The sequence below is a fragment of the Zonotrichia albicollis genome, chromosome 2 (assembly GCF_047830755.1).
Source record: "Zonotrichia albicollis isolate bZonAlb1 chromosome 2, bZonAlb1.hap1, whole genome shotgun sequence".
Lineage (NCBI taxonomy): Eukaryota > Metazoa > Chordata > Aves > Passeriformes > Passerellidae > Zonotrichia > Zonotrichia albicollis.
Window position 1 is genome coordinate 82,884,921 of NC_133820.1, and position 23,313 is coordinate 82,908,233.

Sequence of the window (23,313 nt, forward strand, 5' to 3'; positions counted from 1 at the left end):
GACAGGAATCTCAGTTTCAAGATGCTTGCATGGTAATACTAATCGGTATGATAAACTACTAGTTACTTTTAAAGTGTACCACGCTTAAAAGAAATGAGAAATCCTACTTTGTGATGAGTCTGACTGGGATGCAGCCGATTTTTTCATAGTAGTATGGATTGGTGACTGACTCAATATTGATAATACGCAGGGTTTTAGCTGTTACCAAAGAATGGTAACAGCACAGCATCAAGGTTCTTCCTTGCTCACTCTGCTCCCACTCTTTCCCCTCAGTGGTCTGCCGAAAGTACACAAGCTACTAATGGACACAGCTGAAATAGCTGACCAGCACTGACCTAAGCATTATTCCATAACATAAGATGTGCTCAGCAATACAAGCTCATGAAAAGGAGGAGGGAGGGCAATAACCAAGATTATGATATTTGACTTCCTAAGTAATTATTATTCATGTTTTCCTGGAAGTGGCTGAACATTTGCATGCTGATAGGAAGCAGTGAATTAATTCCTTATTTAGCTTTGCTTGAATGCAAAGCTTTTGCCCCCACCTATTTAACTTCTAAATGCCTGAAGTTTCCTCCAAGTATCTCCATGACCCATGGGAGAGGGAAGTGAGTGAACAGCTCTGTGGTGCTTGACTGTTGGTTGGGGTCCACCTGCTACAAAGGCATACACTCGCTTTTACTCTTAAATTCTAAGATAATCAAATCATACCCACTTTAATATGAAAGACTTAATCAGAAAAGTAAACTTAGGAGGAAAATTATTTTTCAGATAAAAGTTTTAAGAAGACTAAATTAAATTTGTATCACTGGAGGAAATAATTATGCTTTCATTTTCATCATTAAATTTGATACTATAACTGAACAACTGTATCCAACAAATCAGAAATTACTCATAATTTGACTTGGATTTTGTTTCACTGGAATAAATACAGTAAAGATCAAGTAGGGCTTTGCTTTAAATATTTATATCAATTTATGAAGAACATTAATGAATATCTCTGACTCTTTAGAAAGTTGCATAAATTGTTATATTTAGTATAAAGAGTAAATGAAAGAAAAGACATAGGAAACTAAAATCTAAATATTCATAATGTTCAAACTGTCATGCTATCTCCAGATAAAATTACATGCTTATATTGAAAAACAAGGCTGGATGACTTGAATTTTTTAATGTCTTGAATTCAAACTGCTTGTAAAGATTGCAGTGTGAAAGGTTACTCTGTACTCAGGCATCTTGGGTGAGACATTGTAGGCAACAGAATGCTCAGGGTTTTTTCACTCCTGAAGCTAAATATTAGTTAGCTATGCTTATAACTTTGGGTTTATTTGAATGTAAATTTTGGAAGAATAACAACTCTAGAGTTGTTATTTTTTTTTTTTTTCCTTTCTAATTCTCCATGGGTTTTCTGAACATCTGTTAAGAGATGTTTTATTGCAGTTTTTATATGTTTTATTTAAACTTCATTGTTCAGTACTGTTTTCTGCTCTGCTTACCAGCTACACTTATTGCCTTCTGCTGCTTCAATTCAGTCTTCCAAAATTATTTTAAACCTCCTGTTGTTTTTAAATTCCCTGGATATATCCTTATGTCCTAGCTTAGTTGTGATAGAGTTAAATTTCTCCCGACTAGCTAATATGGATTTAGGAAGAGAAAAATAACACACTGATATTTGAGTTGTTGCTAAGCAGTGCTTACCCTAAATCAAGGACTTCTCAGGTTCCCTTGCTCTGCAGTGATCAGATGCACAAGAAGCTGTGAGGAAGCACAACCAGGATGGCTGACCCAAACTGACCAAAGGGATATTCCATATCACAGAACTTCATATGCAGTGTAAAAACTGAAGGGCCATGGCCAGGATAGACTGATTGCTGCTCAGAGTTGGGTTGGGCATCAGAAAGCCAGAGGTGAGCAGTTGTAGTCTGCTTCAACATTCTTTTTTCTCTTGGATATTGCTTCTCTCTCTTTTCACTAGAATAAAAATTGATTATTAGCATCATATTTTACTTTATTTCACTTATTAAACTGTTCTTATCTTAACCCATGGGTTTTACCTTTTTCTACTTCTCTTTCCCGTTCCTGGGAAGGCGAGTGAGCACATGGTTGTGTTGTTCATAGTCACTGTCTGGGGTTAAACCATAACATCTTTTTACTGGATTGACTGGTCTCTTGCATGCTTAGATGTAACTTAAGTATATGAGAATTCTGACAGTGCATGTGTGTGATTATACTTATACATCTATGCATATGTCTGGCTGGAGCACATATATTTACTTAAAGTGGATTATATTTCAGAAATAATTGTCTCAAAGTGCCAATTATGGAATTTTCAGTTTTGATCACATCACATGTTATAAAGCTGTACCTTCTGTTTCTATCACATTTATGTATCTTATCATACTTTTATATTTCTATATTTCTTAAATTCTGACTTATTTGTACTGAAATAAATACATGTGCATCCACTGATGATGCAGTTCAAGGACTAGAACTAAGAAAACAACACTTCATAGGACACAGAAAAATCCTAAGAATTGGACAACATATAATATTGCCTTATTTACATTTAGTTTGCTTTTGAATTAGTTCTCTAAGCTGGCTTAGTGTTTGACAGCTTGCAAGGCAGTTACTACTCTCAGCACACATGACTGAAGTCAGAGGGACAGGCAAAAAGGATGATCTCAAATTAGAGTGCTTTAAGCTGGCATGGCACCAAATTCTAAGAAAGTATGTGGGGATTTTGGCTTAACCTAATGGATGTTAATAGCACATATGATTATTCTTTGCAAATGCAAGGAGAAAATATTAAGATAAAAGCAACAATTTCAAATACTAATAGGCATAAATCAGTATAAACTGGTCATGTGTAAATTTATGTTTGACCTTAAATGGGGTCTTTAAGGTGCAGTTGCTCACAATAGCAGAGGATTAAACATGGATGATTGACAAAGTTGCTTTAAGAGCCATGTTCCTTGAAAAATAGGAAGGAGACAAAGAAAGCCATAAGAAAGTGAGGATTTTAGGAGAGGCATTTTCTGAAAGTGAGGAGTGGATCTGTATATCATTAAAAATAATGTATACATAGACTATCAATCTGCAACAGGGAGTTATACATAAAGACATCTTGGATGATTTGAAGCTTAAAGTAATACAGTTATGAAACTAAAGCAGACAGTTACTTTAAAGTAATAACATTGTTTTTCATTCCCTGAGATATCTGTTACAGAATTTTGAGCTGTGCCTGACACATTGGTGAATCTTGGGACACAAAATGCAGCTGTTTGTGGTGGCTGGAATACACAGAATAATAGAATATTTTGGGTTGGAAGGAAATGTTAAATGTCATCTAGCCCAAACCCCCTGCAATAAACGGGACATCTTTAACTTGATCGTGTTCTTCAATGACTCATCCAACCTGACCCTAAACCCTTCCAATAATAGGACATTCACAACTTCCCTGAGCAACCTGTGTTTCACCATAACTGTCCCTGTATCTTTGACTGCCTGTGTATTTCTTCTTATTCTTTCATATGACCCACAGGCCTTTACTCATCTATGCTGATCTTTTGTCTTGGTTTATTTGTTTCTTGCATGGGGGATTGAGAGATCTTTCACTCCATGAAAAATATCTTCAAAGACCTGTCGGCTCTTTTGTTCTCCCTTGTCCCTGAGGGCAGTTTCCTGGGGGGACTAACTACCACATAACCTCTGGAAGCCTGGGAAATCTAGGAAACCCATTCTCAATCTTTCATCATTTACTAGACTCTTTTTCTCTTAACTATTAGGGTTTTTTCCCCTCATTCTGTTAACACAGATAGTTACAGTGATTGGAAAGCATTTTAATGTGCATTATTCATTTGGATATCAGCATGAGCCTACATGAACCATTATTTGCATTTTGCACACTCTTCTCCTTAAGTATTAAATTGATCCCAAAAACTAAATAATTTAAAAACATTACCAAGGCTGCAATCTCAAGTGGTCAGAAGTAGGAATACCACAGTGAATACTGCCTGTGGATATTTAATTTGATCCCCCTGTGTGTAAAGGTGCTGACGTGTAAAGTGAAGATTGCGGAAACAGTTTATCTGTGCAATAAATTGTAAGGCACCTACATTAAATCAGAACTCAAGACAGATGGATGCAATTAAAGACTGGCTTGCTCCCAAGCTGAGAAAGCAGACACAGCCCTTTATAGGAATGATTTCTCTTTCACTACGACTTCATGTCTTCACCTATGACCAAATTATGCAGAAAGGAAGGCTAGAAAATAAAGTTTGTACCAATTATTTAACTACTATTTATAGACTAAAGAAAACCAGAAGCCAATGGAGATGTTGACAATATTCTTGAGTTTTCCAGGCATGCTTTTGAATTCTAGAGAGAGAATAAATGAAAAAAAGTCTCACAAATCCTTACTTATTCTTAAAACAAAAAAAGTATTTGTATTGATATAGTTGAAATGTCAACAAATGTGATATTAAAATAGGAGAAATTTTGCTTTTGAATACAGCAAAGTGTTTGAAGCACAGAAAATGATGTAAAAAAGTGGAAAAAAATCTACATGGGTGAATAATAATTTACAATAAACTGTAATTTTTAATGCCAACTTTTTCACTGGCAGACCACAAGTCAAGAGTATTTACATTTGGGAATTTAGCTGACCTCTTACAGTAGATACTTGACCATAATTAAAAAAAAAAATATATATATATATATTACAACAAAGATATTTTACAAAAGCACCTAGGAAAACTTCAGTTTGTGCATTTCAAAACTATTTGAGCTCTGACAGACATAAAATTCTGTGAAAGGTTTTTCTTTCTTATTTTTAAATTATGAAATTATGGTATGGGAAAAAAACATGGGTAGAGAAATCTAGCCTAAAGTTGGTCTTATCAGAAGGAAGTTCTGTATTCAGAAAATAAAATAAAAAATTAATGATAATATATTTTCAGAGCTAGATAATTTTACTGACTTATATTATTAGAGGGCTGAGGTTTTTTATGCATCATGGCCCCTATTGTTTTTTACTATTAATATTTTTCCTTCTCACTTTCCATTTTGCTTTGCTTTGTTTTGTTTTTTTGTTGGTGGGTTTCTACTGTAAAATATTTTATTAAATCCATTCTTCCTTGATCTGAAGATTTTGGCAATTTTATTAAGGAAGATGAAACATTAATAAAAACTAAGATCTTAAGGAGGTTTTGAACACAATGACATTTAATTTTGTAATTGAAACTTGAAACTGTCCCCTTACTTACTTGTCATAATCTAAAATAATTTTTTTAATCTAGGCAGTGCAGGGAGCTCTGTTGCCATGAAGAACTATATGGGGTGGTTGGGAGAAGCCCATAAACTTAGAATAAATAGCCTGATTATTTAATTTGTTTTTTTATATTCTTCTGTTTCCCTCTGAATGCCCTGGATAGCACAGCTCTAATCACTGGGGACATTATGGCTGAATATATTTTGCTTTTTTAAGGCACAAGATATTGGGTAAATTTTAAAACTTTTCTTCTGTTTTGATTAACTTTGCCAAAACAAGGAAAAAAAATCTTTTGCACTTTTGAAAAGATGTGTAGGAATCTTGTGGTTATTAATTTCAAAATACCCAGTATTTAATTATTCTTAAGGTACATACTAAGCCCTAACTAATTCAAGATGCACCCAAATCCATAGTATCGTAAGATACCAAAATACTCACTTCATGCTAAAGTCAGTGTATATTTCTTGAAAACCAATTAGCTAAAGGTGAGATTCTCAATTTGAACTCTTGTATAAAGTTGTCTGTAGAATTGTTAGACCTGTATGGTTTAACTTTCATACCGGCTGTGGGCTAATTACTGACTGCCAATATTATCAGATCAGGTGATATTAAACACCAACCTTTTCCAAAATTGGTCTAATTTAGCCCTTTCATTAAGTTTAGCCCTTTGTTTTCTGCATTGTTAATACCCTTAGTCTTATCAGCCGTCAAAGGGACTGATGATGATGTGCTTTTCAGTTAAACAAAGTGGGAAAAAATAGTTGCTGACTAGAGACTAGGTGACCTGATTAAGTGGCTGCTAATTAATTCAGGGAAAGTCTTCAGATTTGTTTTTCTACTAAGGGCACTGCAGGCTCACAGATATTGTAGATGATTTCTCTAATCAATTAACACAAGTCTCAAGTATCTTGATTTACATTAATTTTGCATTTAAATTGGAACAATTGTATATCCAAAGTACATGGTATTCTTAGTGAAAATTGACTTGGCAAATATTGGGCTGGTCTTTCTCAAGTAGTGGTTTGGGGGGTTTTTTGTTAGTTTTTTTTTTTTTTAATTAAAGGACTTATTATAGGTTTTTTTGGAGGAAAAGACATATAGATTTACAGAGCAATTTAAAATTTTGGAATAAATTATAAAGGCTGTAAAAGACAATTTTATCTATATATACATATGCATAGTTTGTGGAATTACTGAGGGAAATTCTGCATTTAGGTACAGCAGGTTACCCACTTATGTTGCTACCAATATCTGCGCCAGAAGCAGATGTGCATGTATGCAGTGAGGGCTGTTATACCATGTTAGATTTAAACACTGTTGCAGTTTAGCCCAGGTAGGCATCTAAGACCCACAGAGCATCTCTGCTTGCTTCCCCTCAGTGGGATGGGGGAGACAACTGGAAAGGTAAAAGTGAGAAATCTCTTAGGTTGGATTAAGGGCAGCTCAAAGATAAAACAAAAGCTGTGCACAAAAGCAAAGGCAAACAAACAATTCATTCACCACTTCCCATGGGTGGCAGATGCTCAGGCATTTCCAGGAAGGCAGGGCCCCATCACACAGAACAGTGGCTTGGGAAGACGAACACCCTAAATCCAAATGTCTCCCCTTCTTCTTCCTCCAGCTTTATGTGCTGAGCGTGACACCGTGTTTTGTGGAATATCCCAGGTTAGTTGGGTGCACCTGTCCTGGCTGTGTCTTCTCCCTGCCGCTGTGCACCTCCAGCCTCCTCACTGCTGGTGGGGAGGAGCAGATGAGTGAGACAAGCAGAAAAGGCCATGGCTCTGTGACTGCTGAGTAATCGGCAACACATCCCTCTGTTATCAGCACTTTTGCTCATCAACCAAAAATCATGAGCTGCTGTGAAGAAAATTAACTCTCACACAGCCAAAACTAGTACAATATGCAATTTAATAGATTAGAATGCTACGTCTGCAACTGAAATAATAATGCATCTGTGAGAAGAGTCTGAGAGTACTTTTGAATAACCTCACTCTCCACAATAGCTTCATGCTCTCAGGACAAGTCAAAGATCATGCCCACCAGCAAGCACATAAAAAAATAGGACAAATAGTCTTATTTTTGACAATTTTATGGTATCTTTGTACCAGTAGAGCTCTGTATGCTTACAATATGGAGGTCTTGTATTTCTTATCAGAACAGTTTTAAGTCCATTTCATAGAGCAAACAAATTTAAAAAAAAGACATTTATAACATGTTTGCCCATGATTTACAAATGCAAAGACCATAGGCTTCAATATAAGGTGGAAAAGGTAATAAGGTAATATAAGGTGGAAAACTAGAAGGAAGGAGGAATAAAGAACAAAGCAGAAGTTTAAAGAGTGATTTTTTTCCTGGCCTCATGTGAGTCACTATAAAATTTACAAAGGAAATACTGCTATTTGTGTCCTTGTTTTAAACCTTCTGTAAAAAATATGATTTAATGCATCAATCAAAGTGTATTATGATGATTTTTTTACAGACATTCTAATATAAGCCTGCTATAATACCCAACTTTCTGCAATGCATAATTGTGCAGGATTAAATGCAGATTCTGTATAGATTAAAACGTTTTGCTTCTTGGGACTGTCTTTACAAAAAATTAGTTTTTTAAATAAACTGATACCATTTAAGTGAAATTATTTCAACTTTTTTAGTATTTTTCCAGTTGATAAAGAAAATCAAAATAAAACATTATTTCCATCTACTTAATTTTTTCCTTGCTGGAGAACTTCAGCCAGATTTAGAAAAACTCTTGGGTAGCTAAAACTGAAATCATCTAGTTCCAAGTTAGACAATTAAAATATAACAATTCAAACATCACACCCCAGTAGCTGCCTAGACATGCTTTATTTAATCTGAATGTCATTTGAATACTCCCAAGAGCCTAAGCTGCTATCAAAGCATGCAGGGCACATACAAATACTAGATCTTCACAAAATGGAATAACAGTTGTTTTCTTATTTAAAAATTAAAAAGTGTTACTGTTTATACAGCATTGTTTCTAAAAACTACTTACCCCAAGAGATAAAAAATTATATTTAATGCACCCATTCAAGATTAAGCAATGGAAAACTACATTTTCCCTGCAGAATGTATAACCAATCAGCTCGAGTTTGGGTTGCCTGATGGACAGATCTAGTGACAAAAGAAAGTTATTTAAAGGGATTTCAGTTCAGGTTGAACTACTCCCAAGTTAGGGTTTCAAGGGAGAAATTTAGGTGCCTAAACTTAGATATATACTTCTATTTGAACCATCAAGTATCTGAGATAGCTCCAATATCCTGGCAGGCCAGACATGGGAGCTTAAGAAGGCTCACAATCTGCTTGGTGTGCAGGCAAGTTATAATTGCATCTAAAATGACATTAGGAACATGCTTAAAAATTCAAATCATTATCCAATTGGACAGAATATTTGAATACTATGAATATTTTGGTAGTTTTTTGGCCAAAACTCCATCATCATGTAGAAGAGAATTTTGATCTTTTTAAACATTAAGATTTTCGTTCTTTGAGATCTCTGTAAGTCTTTACATGAAATGAAATAAGCATTTTCCAAAAACTTTTCATTTTCATTTCAGATAGTTTACAGCATGTTATAAAGAATGTGTAATTCATAAATTATTAATGTTTATAATGCATAAATAATAAATACTACATTATTTTGAACTTAAATCAGCATTGTTGCATTATTAAAAGGTCATAAAAAAGGCATATTATAAAAGACATTTTAAACCCTGATAGTCATTTAATTTATGTGTTCATTAAGCATCTTATACAATGGATTACAGCCCAAAGGAGTTGTAAAACACAGGAAAATATCTCAAAAATTGTCAAATGTATCCCAGCAAGGTCTTTGACTCAATTTTACATAAAGATATTTAAATCTAGGTTTGACACCTTTGCAGATAAACCAAAAGTTGATTAGTTTGTACTTCTAAACAGATGGAAGCCAGGGATTTGGACAGTCAATTTGCACATCTGTGATAGACAGAGCTAGCTGGAGGAGTTCAACCAGGGCCAGTTCAAACCAGAATGACCTCAGAATGAAGAGGCATGTACTATAAGGAGTCCTGGCTTCATGTCCCACTTCCTAAGGTGTTTTTAGCCTTATAGATAAATGATGTGATGACTGACTGTCTTCAGTCAGTCATCTGCTTAGCACCAGCAGTTTATTATTGTGTTGTACAATGCAGTAAATTATGTTAATATTCCTTGTTTTGAGCCATAACCTTGTCAATAAGTTGCTGGGAGGAATCTCATTGTCACTTGCCCTTCTCGTGGGAGAGTTTAATTTCCAAGATGTCTGCTGGAAATAGAATCCAGAGGAGAGAAAACAGTCAGGGTGATTCCTGGAGCATGTGGGAGATAACTTCCTAACACAGCCGTGACTGAACCAGCTAGGGTAGATGCTCTACTGAGCCTGTTTGTGAGCACAGAAGGGCTTGTGAGTGTTATGATGGCTGGAGCCTTCCTGGGGCACAGCAATCATGAAATTACAGAGTTTTCAATTCTTGAAGAGGCACCAGCAGAACTTCCTTTGACTTCTGGTGGGCAGGCTTTGGTGGGCTTAGGGGGCTGGTTGAAAGGGTTACTTGGGAGACAGTTCTAAAGGGCAAGGGAAAACTGAAAGCCTAAATATTAGTCAAGAAGGAAATTCTAAAGGTGCAGGCACAGACTGGCCCCACATGGCCTCAAGTGATATTGCACAGGTCTAGTGTTGAGGCAGGTTCTGTTCAATAATTTTATCAATGATCTGGATGAGGGGATGGAGTGCACCCTCAGTAATTTTGCAGATGAAAATAAGCTGGGCAGGAGCATGGATCTGTTGGAGAGTAGAGGGGTCTGGACAGCTGGATGAGCCAAGGCCAACTGTACAAGGTTAGATGAGGTGAAGAGCCAGGCCTTGGCTTTGCGTTACAACATCTCCCTGCATCACTACAGGTTGGGGGAAAAGTGCTGAGGAGAAAAATACCTGAGAGTGCTGGTCGACAGTGGCTGAACATGAATCAGCAGAGTCCCCATGAGCCAGAAGAGGCCAATAAAGTCAAAGGCAACCTGGCCTGTATCAGAAATAGTTTGGCCAGCAGGATTAAGACAGAGATTTCCACCCTGTACTTAGCACTGGTGAGGGCACACCTTGAATCCTGTGTCCAGCTGTGGGCCTCACACTGTCAGACAGATATTGTGGTGCCAGAATGTGTCCAGAGAAGGGCGATGGAACTGGTGAAGGGTCTGGAGTACGAGTCTTAGGAGGAGCAGCTGAAGGAGCTTGTCCCTCACCTGCAGAAAAGAGACTCAAAATAGAACATTTTTCTCTTTATAATTACCTGAAAGGCGGTTGTAGAGAAAAAAAAGATTGATCTCTTCTCCCAGGTTGCAAGTAACAGAACAAGAGGAAACAGTCTCAGGTTGTGCAAGAGAGGTTTAGGAAATTAGGAAAAATTTCTGCATGGAAAGGATCGCCAAGCATTGAAACAGGCTGCCCAGGGAAGAAGTTGAGTACACTCAACTCCCTGGAAGTATTTAAAATATATGTAGATATTGCACTTAGAGAGGTGCTTTGTTGGACATATCAGTGTTAGATAAGGGGTTGAATTCGATGATCTTAAAGGTCTTCTCCAGCCTGATTGTTTCTATGATTCTATAGCAAGATGATTATTACCAGTATAATCACAGTATTGTTACAATATAGTAAAAATATTTATGTTTCAGAGGTAATATTACAGAAATAGGGGGGTTTGAAGTTCTTTAAAAGAATCTCTACTCATTTTATACCAATTACTTCTGTTTTTTTCCATGTAGTTACTTGTTCATTCCTATTAAACATATTTTACCTTCTTTTACAAAATATATATATCTTCTGTAGCTTAAGTTTGACTGCTTGTTTGATTGACAGTTCTGTTTAAAGGGTAGAGTGTTTGTATCCCAGACATTTTGAGTATTTAAAGTTTTTCTAAAAAGCATCACAAATGGTGACTAGCCTTTTAGTCTCTAAATCTGATAGGAACATCTACTATCTTGAAACTCTAAGAGTTTTTAGATTACAGAGGGAAAAGGATAATATAATGCATCTAAAAAATATATTCAGAAGATTATCCTGAAGTATCAGATTTAATCCTTCTACTGCTACAACTACTTCCCATGCATTTTGCATCACTTCATTTTCAAATTTTTTAAAGGTTTTCCTGTTAATCTGTGTTAATTTACCTGCTTAACAAATGATCAATATTGTATTAATTGGAGTGATTTTTTGGTCCTAGACATTTCCTTAGTTTAACTTCATATGAACCTCCTAGCTGACCTGCAGAACACAGCAAGTCATGTTCTTTTTAATTTAGAGGGTAACATTCTGAGAGCAGATTGCTTGTAAATTTTCATTCACATTTATGTATGTAATAACAACATAAATTATTCTATGAAATTACAAACATCTGTTAGGAAATGGTTTGTACCTTCATTTCTCATTAATCTAATTTTATCTGTTAGTTTAAGGTTAGATGGTGTCATGAAACACAAGAATATGCATCCTACTTTCTAGGAGAAATGGGAGTGCAGTTTCATGATTCATTAATATCATTGATAATAATAAAAAAAAGGCTTCTGGACACCCTTTAAATCTTTCAGCAGAAGCTAAAATATATACCAGTGGAAGAGTTTTTGGTTCAAAAAATGCAAGTGTCCTGGTTTTGGCCAGGACAGGGTTAATTTTTTGCTGAGAGAGGCAGTGACAGAGGGGTTGTGCCTAGGCCCCAGATGTTGTTCAGTACATCACACAATTCCTGGGGTTGGGGGAAGATACCACTGCTAAGGATAAGGGCGCTCCTTGTGGTGGAGAAACTTGGTGGGTGGATTGGTCCCTTATTATTTATGGTTTGGTTTATTTCTGTGTAAAGTGTTTATTTGTCTTACACCCTTTTTTATTAATACTGTTGCCGTTAATCATTGTTTTCTTGTCTCATTGATGTTTCCAGAAAATTGTTCTTATCTCAACCTGTGATCTTTACCTTTTGTGCTCCTAATTAGAGTGGGAGAAGTGAGTGGTTATGCGGTTTTAGCAGGAGTATTAAATTGGAGAATAACATTCCTAAGCCAGGACACCAGGGTAGGGAGTTACATCATTCAGATGTTTCCTTTCAGTGTTTCTTAATTAAAATATTGGAGTGAAAATTCTCTCTTACTTTAATCTTTTATATATCATCTTGTGCATTATGCTGAAATAAAAGCTTTGCACACTGTGCAACTTACACCTAGGTTACAAAATTAGTCACCTAATTTAGATGTTCCTGTGCCTACAAAATATGTGCATTGATTGTATAGGCAGCACACAGTGTTAGGGACTTCTGATGGCCCCCTGAGGACAATTTAGAATGTGAGGATTTTTCTAGTCATTGAATAGGAAAATGAGATATTTCAGTGGAAAGTGTAAATGCTTGTACACATTTAGTGAGAAACCAAATAAAAATGGCCTGGGGGAATATCTGACTGCAAGTATGTTCTATGAGTCACATCTGATTATACAGTCAGCTAGGGTTTTAGATTTCAGAACATTTGCAAATAAGGTCTAATACATTTTTTTCCCCTGCTTGTCAAATCAGTTCCCAGATGTATAAAATGTGGACTAAAAGTTCCCTTCTACCAGAGGGTGTATGAATTCATTCCTCTTTATTTTGCAACAGTTCTTCAAATATTAGGCTATATATAATATATATAATACCCTAGGACAACAATCTTCAGCCTTAAATTCACGCCAAGCTACAAAGGAGAGAGTGTAACTTCAAAGTTCCAGAACCAAAATAAGCAGTGTAGAAGGTGGTCCTGTCTAAACAGGAATATTCATCTAGAACTTAGGTGGAAAACAATAGTGTATGCACTTTGGAAACAATGACAGGCAACATTGAAAGACTACAGAGATGCTGTTTGCACTGCAGGGAGATTTGTTCAGCCCAACTGTGAGTTTTTAAAATATGTTCCTTATTTGATAAGAGAAGGATATTTCATTTTTTATTTTCAGCCAAGTGGTTTAGTACTATATTTTATGACTATATTTATATAAAGAAATATTTACTGTCCTTAAGATGAGTTGGTGTAGTTCAACTAGCAGCCTAGGTTAGATAATATTACACTGTAATTCCTGAGACGTTTTTAGTAGTTAGTTAGCATTGACCTCCTGCCAGTGGTTGTACCAAGCTGTAACCTTGCTAAGTTTATTACAATCTATGTGCTCTATCTAGTCTATTTCATCTTACAATTGTAATCCTTAAATAAAGTATTTTCTTTTTCCATAAGGTTTTTAGACTTCTGGGGTGTAGTTTTGATTTATTTGCTTGTGCTTTGTTTGCTATCCTGTTACCCCCTAAGATCATTAACTTTTCCCCTTATCTTCAAGGTATGTTTCACAAATCCAAATTTATATTAACTACCTCAACTTTAATATGGTAAAGGTATAAGGACTTAAAGAATGCACTTGCCTATCTCAAAACACTGTCAAGGCCACAGAAGGAATTCTCCATAAGCTGAATCACTGAAGTGGTAACTTGAGTTAAGCCCAAAAGGGAGAAATTTGCGAGAGAAAAGCTCTAATTCCAGGCCTGGTGAGACAGATCTGAATATCCTCCTAGTTGATGCATCCAAACAAATATTCCCACTGTGGAAATCTGTGGGAAAGGAAACAACTGCTTATACATATGCCATCACAAGTTATGGCAATGGCATCTACCCTCCGTGCATATCCGAAACTTGGGCTGTATAAAGGAAGTATCGCCAGAAGAACGGCTCTGAGACACCCACCACTGAGAAGAGCAGGGTCAAGAGGATCTGCAGGACACTGCAGGATCCATGCAGTGGTGGTGACTTCTGGTTAATATTCCTGTCTCTCTCTCTTTTTCTTTCTTTCTTTCTCTCTGTCTCTCTCTCTCTCCCCCCCACAAACCCCCGCCACAGCCTCTTTGCTATTTTTCTGTCTTCTCTCATTTACTGTTAAATTAAATCTGCATTATTGATTTTAGCACCTTATTTTGGGCAGAGGCATTTCTTAATAATCACAAGAAAAAGGCTGAAAAGAACTGAGCTTTTGTTTTTCTAGTACATACTAAAATTAAGAGAAGCAATAGAGAACTTTTCTTCAGTAAAAGTACAAAAATTACAAGAGTACATGTATAACTTTGAGAATAATAGTACAATCAGACTTTTATTGGAGAAATAAGTTCTACAAACTTCTGCCCAACTTCACAGATTCACTCTACTTTCTTTGCACTTTTCATCCAATAGTAATCATGCAAATAATCAGAAAAACACGACTATCAAATGAAAATGCAGATGTCTATCAGCTGTATCTGTTATACACAAAAGCAGATATTTATGTACATTAATTTATATGTATTTATAAATAAAAAAGCTCTGGCACACAATTATAGTTGATAGAAACACTTGTACACTTTCATAGAAACACTAGCACACGTATTTGATAGAAAAGGTAAAATTTGTTCTGATTCTTTGTTATGTAATATTTTGAAATAAGATAATATACTCAAGGACTAGAAAACAACCCTTTTTATTATTAATATTATTTTAAAAGGAGCAACAGAAAATCCTTACAATCCCATAATTTATGTGTTATTTAAGCTTAGTCACACAATGTGTCAAGTAGAATTACTGCATCCTGAAATTTGCATATGGTTGCTTTGTCTTTAGATTTTTAAAAAATGACTTGAAAGAATTTGTTCTGTAAGCAGTGACATGGAATAAAGCTGTATTTTGATGTAATGAAGATTATAAGACAATGTACATGTTGGTCAATGGAGTATCTGACCTGATTTTAGCTTATTCTCAATTGCCAATTACTTGCATACTAAAAGTTAAACATTTATTTTCTATTTTTTTTCATTACAAACAAGAGGGATGTTTGAAAATGCTGTTGTCTTTATGGAATTATAGGTATCATCTTTGTATAATCAGTTAAAAAAATTAAAAATATTAGAACTCTTCTCATTGAAAATATTAAGTCATTTTTCACTATTATCTGGGAGTTGTCCTCAGCTACTTTCTTATTTATCTGCAGAAATTTAAAAAAAAATTTAATGGTTCTTATAAGTAAGTGAATTCATCCAAGAAATTACAGGCATTAAAAGTGAGATTAAAGAATCTTATTCAATTCAGTAAAATTCCATTTAGGATTAAAGAAGAATAGTTTGCAGTTCATGAGTAGATTTGCACTTGCTTTATGGAGATCTATGGTTAAAGAGGCAATTAAGGAAAAGTCATAGACCTTCAAACAATTTAGTGAAGCTAATTATCTTTTTCTATAAAAAATAACTTATAGATTCACATCAATTATGATGTAAAGAGGAAAATTCTTGGAATACATTATTAAAATAAATAGTTTGCATGCTTTCCCTTATTAGCCATCATTACACCTCTAAATATCTCGGAAGTTAGTCTTTAATAATGTAACTTTTAACTTCCTCATTCTTTTTATGCATTTGAATAGACAGCTTTAGAAATATTTTTGGTATTCATTATTTTCAAAGATTTTTTAGTTGATTACTATTGGTAACACTACTGAAAAGTATTGATTAGTGTTGTTTTAAGTAATATTAGTACTCTTCTGTTCCAGAGAAAAAACTTTTTTCCCTCTACATTCAAGCTGCATCTACACACCTGGAAGCAGTCTAGCTGTCTGGTTTTGTTCTGGGGAGCCTGGCAGGATGATGAGACCCCACAGGGTGCATGTTCCATCATTCCTTTTTTGGAAGGCATTCCTTGAGTAAGCCTTCCTTGGTATTTTTCTTAGAAACATTAAGCCGAAGCCACATACAGAGTCCAGGTACAAATAACAGCTTTACTTTCTCTGTGCTGATGGATGGTGGGCTCTACCACTAGACCAAGCTTTGCTATTGCCAGGAAAAATGATGGGTAGCCCATGCAAAATCATGTCAGGGAGCATGACCTGGGCTGGTGTCTGAGCCTATCTTGTGGACCAGCTTCATTGCAATCTTCCTGCAGAGATTCAGACCTATATTGGAAACAAATAAATGTTGTGTATACACTTAGGAAAAGGAAAATAAAACAATACTGCAATTTTGCCTAAATATCTATGACTGTTATCTTGTCTTTTTCCCTCCAGTCCCATAGAATGAGAGACAAGCATCCCAGCTCTTCCTGTAGTATAAATCTAGCATTTCTTCAAGAACAGTCTTATTTGCTTCAAGGTAATTGCCATATTTGAAGAAAAAAATCTTAGATATCCTCTAAGGTTGTTTTAAAAATCAAACTTCTGCACATAGCTAAAATGTTGCTGTAGTGATTGAGAATACTGAACCTTTTTTTTCTAATAATAAAGGTTATTTAAAACTTTAAAGAACACTTAGTTGACTGAAATTTTTAAGAATTTGAAAAAACCTTTTCAGAATATGGCGGTTTTCTCTTGTATAGGTAAAAGCAGATTTTTATGAATTCATGTTTTCTTATTGTTTTAAGACACTTTACTTGCCTGGAGTTTTAAGCTTTTCAGAACCATCCACTAGTCCATATCCAATTATAGCAGACTCTTACAAAATACATGCGACAAGAAAATAAGAGGCAGCCGAAACAAGCTTTGAAGAGATAAGTAATATTTGTAACAATTTTTTCATACTACGTCTGAAAACAAGCAAATGCTCAGCAAACAAGCAAATGAACATAAAAGACTAAAACATATTTAGATTAAGAAGAATTCTCTGTAATAAAGTCTAACTGGATTTTCCAGAATTATTTTTGAGGAGCAGATCCATACTTTGAATTCTGCAACTCTTACATATTCAGAGAATAAAATTCTCTGTGAATACTTAAATAAAAGGAAATTCATGAATGCCATTACCACATCAAGCTTTCAAAAGGCATTTTTGGGAATTTTTAGAATTAACAAAATCCCTGAAAATTGATTGCTTTTACATATATTGTTTAGTTGTACAGACACAGTGGTTGTTACTATTCAATAAAAAGCAAGCTGGAAATTCCTCAGTAATGTTTCCTTGGCTAACAACTTTTCAGTTAAAAAATTAAACTAGGCTCCTTTCCTGAACACTGTGAATCCATAGGATAATTCAGTTTGCAAGATATCTCAGGAGGTTTCTTGTCCACCCTCCTGTTCAAAGCAGGGACAGGTCTGAGATAAGACGGAGTTGCTCAGTGTTTTGTCTAGTTGGATGTTGAAAATTACCACCATTCTTGGGAAAGCCTGCTGCACTGAGTGACTGTTTTCAAGGTGAAATAATGTTTTAATTCTCTGCTCATTGCCTCTCATCTTCCCATTAGGAATCAGTGTGAACCATCTGGCCTGGCTCACCTTAAATGTTAGGAAATGCTAAATTTACAGATATATTTTAAGAATATTTTATATTGGCTCAAGCTGTGATAAAACTGTAGATTCAATTCTTTTGGAATTCCCAGTTATTCCCAATAAGCCTTTAAGCTTCTGACTCAAACTCAGAATATTTTAATCTAATATAGGTTTGTAAATAACTTTGAAGATATAAATAGTTTTCTGAAACTGTTAATGAAATCGTATTAAACATCTTTCATTCATAAAGCCAATGTTTCATAATTTTTTTCTCCAGTTTCATATATATAGAATAATAGTTTGAGTTAGAGGAGATCAAAGATCTAGTTTCAAAGGCCCCTGCCATGGGCAGGAGTGCCACCCACTAAATCAGGGCCCCATCAAGCCTGGCCTTGACATCAATCCTGACTAGTTTCAAAAAATATTTCGGTTTTAACATAGAATTTTTTTTTTTAATAATTACTTTATCTTTTTAACTTCAGAACAAAAGATAAATTATGTATGCCGTGAGTTTAAAATTGTTATAATATCAAGGGTACTTGACATCAAATATGGTCAAAACCATATGATTTTAACAGGACCAAGAACTAGTATATTACCTGGTTGATTTTTTCTTTCTATTCTCAATCTTCTTACCTATATATTAAATTAAAAAATATTCAACAATTAAAGCCCTTAATGGGTAAGTATTACTTCTTCCTGGTTAATTTCAGTAGTAATGTTAAAAATACACTGAAAAGGTCTGCAGGCTTTCATTGTGTCTTGCAGACAACATGTTAAACTGTATTATTAACATATACAACAGAAATTAAAGGAATATGTTGTGACCCTGGGCATCAGGGGATTTGCAACATCTTTAAGGTCCCTTTCATCCCAAAGGAATCTCTGTGATTCTATGATGATTTTACATTAGCAATTATAGCTTTTTTCACTGGATGGACTTACAGCTTTTGGAACGATTTACAACTTAAACACACATTAAACACAGACAGTCAGTCATTTGAGGTATTCAAGTGAACCAATATATTGTGTTGTATTGGGTCTGGCTGGGATGGAGCTCATTTTCCCTTAGCAGTCCTCCAGTGCTGAGCTTTGCATTGGTAGCAAGAAAGGTGCTGAAAACACCCCAGTGTTTTTAGTACTGCTGAGCAGCGCTGGCACTGCATCAGGGCTGGCTCTCAACATTGTCCCCATCAAGGGGCTGGGTATGAGCAAATTCCTGGGAGGGGACACAACCAGAGCAGATGACCCAAATTAACCAAAGGGATATTCCACACCATATGATGGCAACTCAGATATGAAATCTAAGGGAGGGAGGAAAAATCACATGCATTCTTTTATTCTACAGCATTTTCCTTCCTGACACCCTTGAATTATTTTTGCTGAAGCCCTGCTTCCTGGGAAGTGACTGAACATCATTCACTGGTGGGAAGTAAAGATTGATTTTTTCCCTTTGCTTATGCCAACTTAAAATTATATTTTTCTTTAATAAACTGCCTTATCACAACCTACAAGTTGTTTTCCACCTCATATATACAAATCTCCCAACATCTGCCATGCACCAACTACTTAAAAAAAATTCTCTCACTGTGTCTCACTGGGAAGTGATAGAGCATCTTGGTGGACTCCTGGTGCCCAGACAAGGTCAACCCAGAGCACATGTATATTTTCTTTCTCTTCTGAAAGAAAGAATGCACACTGGCTACCTTAGTACAGGGGATACTGCTGTCTTGCAATCTGAACTCCTCCAAAGACAAAAAATAGTAATTGTTTCTTTATAACTTTTCTAAAATCTGTAGGTCATTTTAGAGAGTGAGATGGATCATTCTGTTAAAATATCAGTGTCAATATGTTGATGTATAAAAGAAAATTATTCCACAGGCATTCCCTTGTTAATTCAGGCAGGTCATTATTTTCCGTTTCTATTTCTGTTACTAGATGAGCTTCTGTGAAGGCTCTGTGGCTGCAGTGAATGTGCTCTGTGAATATCAATGTCTGCTTGATCTTGAAGGTTGTTACTGGGTACAATTAATGTCAGGAATGTTTTACATAAAACTCCATGTCAGCCATTCTGCTTAAATAGACTCCTATTTCACAGTTGTTATCTTTACTTGTATATGTCTTAGTTTTGAAATAATAGATCATGTAATTATTTTCTTTGTTCAGTGAATTACAGCACAAACACAATGACTCAATAAGTAGAAAGCAGTATCCTCTTGGTTAACTGTTTTGTTTTGTTATTTCATACCAATGCACAAAAGGGATGCAAAATTCTGATTTTTTCTGGAATTGGTCTCACAAACACACACCTATATTTGAAATAATTATCACAGACTCCCATTATTCTCAAGGGAGAGGAAATAGGCATATCTGAGGAGAAATTCTTCTCTTCTATTACAAATGTCTAGATTACAGGGAGAGAATTATCATGCTCTTTTGAAGCTCATAATTTAGGGCTGTGGACTGAGGTATGTTGTGGTATAAATATCTCCAGAGAGAGTATCTACTCATGGCCCGATGAAAACTGAAAAGTCTGAAATAGTGGCACAGTGCTGCTGAATTTTTTCCTTGGGAGAGAAGCTAAAACTCATTTAGCATAATTAAAAAAAAAAAACAAACCTGTTTTCCTGCTTTTGCTTGTTTAACCCTAAATTAAAGGGAAGAATGTATAATGCATAAATTGAATTAAAAGGGAATTAAAGAAAGCTTGGCACATGGGGTGGCATCTGGAAGCTCCATAGTGGTTTTCTTCCTTATACACTCAAGAAATAGAAAATAACTTGACTCCATATTCAGATTATTTTCAGAAGGTAAAACATAGGCAAACAAACAAAAAAAATATACTGCCTGAATTAATAGGTATGTGTGACTGCAATAGAAGTCAAAATCCATTTAAATATACCTTTGCCCATGTGTAAACTTGTCTTGTGTTACCTTTAAGGATCTCCTTCATGGTCAAATCTGCTGATAGTCACACAGTAATTTGCCATGCTGAACAGGAGACTGAACAGGTGAACTGCCTGCTGTGTTTTGAAGGGCTTTAAAGTATAGACAGGCTTCGATATTCTGTGACTGACCTAGTCAAATCAATTAGTATCATTTAGTTTGGCAACACAACATGAACTCATAGGGGATATTTCCACTGATGTCATTCACATTTAGAGTAGATGAAATGTGTAAGTAACTCCATGTAATGTCTTCTAGAAAAACAATATAGATTTGTGCAGCCAAGTGCTTTTAGCTGACCACACTTCAGATTTTTGTTAAGATGGGCCAGTAAAATTATGAAAGAAGTAGGTTATGTCAGGTTACTTTATTGGTAGAATCATACCATATTTAAACTTTTAAAAATATATTAATAAGTATTTATTTTTATGGGATAATAAGATTTTGCAGTTTGTTGGGAAAATAAAGCATTCATCTGAAAATAAAGAAAAACAAAAAAAAATCTAAATCAGTAGCATAAACTATTGACAATGTGAGAGGAAATATGAACGATACTGGGAGAGGACTCAAATATTTAATCTCTTGAGTATATTAAAAAGCAGTTTTTTCACTTCTTTATTATATCTAAAACTTCTGTGTATAATTTCTGTAAAGAAAATGTCAGTTATCTACACACCTCATAAGGAACAAATTAGAGATTACATCAAATGTTGATATGGGAATAAAGAACATTTAAAGAGAATGAAACATTATTTTGAAACTATTATGAGGTAACTACGCCATTTGCAGTTGTTAAGGAACTGGTCTGTCATTCTTTTGTCATTCATAAAATTAATTGGTAGGAGTTATTAAATGAAGATGAGTCCATACACTAAAACAATGGCCCCAAAGTTTTTCTAACTCCCTTCAGGCTTATCTCATTTGTTGATATACAAATATCCCAACATCTGCTATGCACCAACTACATTAAAAAATAGAAAATATGTACTTGAGAGGGATGAAGGCTCACTTCTAGTTTGCCAGTGACATTATCATGATATGAAGTCCTTGGTGCTATATCTTCCTTTATATGATATTGCTAGCCCATTCAAGTGTTTGAGCTATGCTTTGTCATATTTCCTATCTGCTTGTATTCCTGAAACAAATGTCCTTAGAATTAACAGGACTTCATGTCTTGGTTTTAAGCCTAGCTGAAAATGAAACACCACAAAGCCACTGGCTCAGCAATCTCTCCTCCCCACCTATAGTGGAATTTAGAGGAGAATCAGAATAAAACTTGTATGTCAAAATAAGAATTTTTTAATAATTGAAAACTGAAAATGAAGTACAGTATAGTAATAATGGTAAATTATGATGATAATAGTAATAATAATAGTAAAACAGAAACAAGCAAGTGATGCACGATGCAATTGCTCACCACACGCTGACTGACTCCAGACACCCCTTCCTGAACCCAGATCAGTTCCTCTTCCAGATAACTCCCCCCAGTATATATACCAGGCACGATGCTCTGTGGTGTGAAATATCCCTCTGGACAATTTGGATGACCTCTCCCTACTGTGCTCCCTCCCAGTTTCCTTTGTGTAGCTCCTCACTGGCAGAACAGACATGACGAAGGACAGAGCCCTTGGCTTAGGAGAAACATGACTTAGCAAAACCCAGGACATCAGTGTGTTATCACCACCATACCTATTCCAAATCCAAAACACAGCCCTGTAACAGCTAATGAGAATAAATCATCTCTACCCCAGGTGAAACCAGGACACATCGTAAGGGGAGCAAGCAAAAAAGAAAAACATGTCCAAAAGTCAATTGAGAAACTAATGCACTAGACTGAAGGCATAGAGATAAAAAGAGATCAGTTTTGACAGAAAACTATCAAAAACTATGAGTATCTAGTAAAAATATTTTCAGACATAAAAAATTATAGAAAGCTGTTGACCAAAGAAACTGCAAAAGATATGAAAACAAAGAGGGAACTTGAGCCTTTATTTTGATGATATAACTAGGAAAAGTTACTATTTTTAATCAATGACATCCAAGTAGATGTGCATTACAAATCCAGATAAAAGTTGAAAACAATCACGTAGCTGAATGTCCTCAGGCAAGGTCTTCTAGCTAAGTTATGGATCTGTTTCTGGATTTTTCTTAAAGGTATTAGTGTTGAAAATAAATATTAATCCTCAAAATCACTCACATATTTCTGAAAGTTCACTTGGGAATTATTAGTTCTCTCCAGAAAAGATGGGGTGTACTGCTACCATACACCAGCTGCTAATAAACATAAAAGCATTTGAGATGATGTCTGAAACAGTGATTGAACTGTTTTATAGGACTGCTTTTAGCAGTGTGCATGCTGCCATTACTTTCAGCATGTTGTAATAGCTATTTGCCTTGTATGGAAGGCTGGTGATGTTCCTTTGTTCAAAACATATGTTTACTTGCTCATGGAACAAAGCTTTCTGTGCTTTAAATGGCTTTGTCATGAATTTGTTCAATATTTGAGTGCTCCTTTGGCCAAAATTGAGTACTTTTTGGATTTTTTTTTTTTCTGGTAGGTTAGTTGGGTTTTTACTTTGTTTGAAATCAGACTGGTATCCTGATTCTCTTCTCAACTTCACTTTTTACCAATATTATGCTTCTGGTAGATTTATTCCTGTACTGTGTTTCACTGTAAGGCTTAGAAAATGGCCTAATGTAAAAAAAAAAAAAAAAAAAAAAAGGAGAAAAAAGAAAATATTTATGAACTATACCTTTTGGGCTGAAACTTACTGTGCCTGTT

At 35.2% G+C, this 23,313-nt stretch overlaps 1 long non-coding RNA gene across 3 annotated transcripts in view; it reads left to right on the top strand.

Moving 5' to 3' along the window:
- Positions 1 to 1,685: 1,685 nt before the first annotated feature.
- The window catches only part of LOC141728348 (uncharacterized), a 177,604-nt gene continuing 155,976 nt past the window's right edge, over positions 1,686 to 23,313 (top strand). For all 3 annotated transcript variants that reach the window (XR_012579272.1, XR_012579270.1, XR_012579271.1), the window contains exon 1: positions 1,686 to 1,907. This is a non-coding gene — a long non-coding RNA (uncharacterized LOC141728348). The remainder of the gene's footprint in view (positions 1,908 to 23,313) is intronic.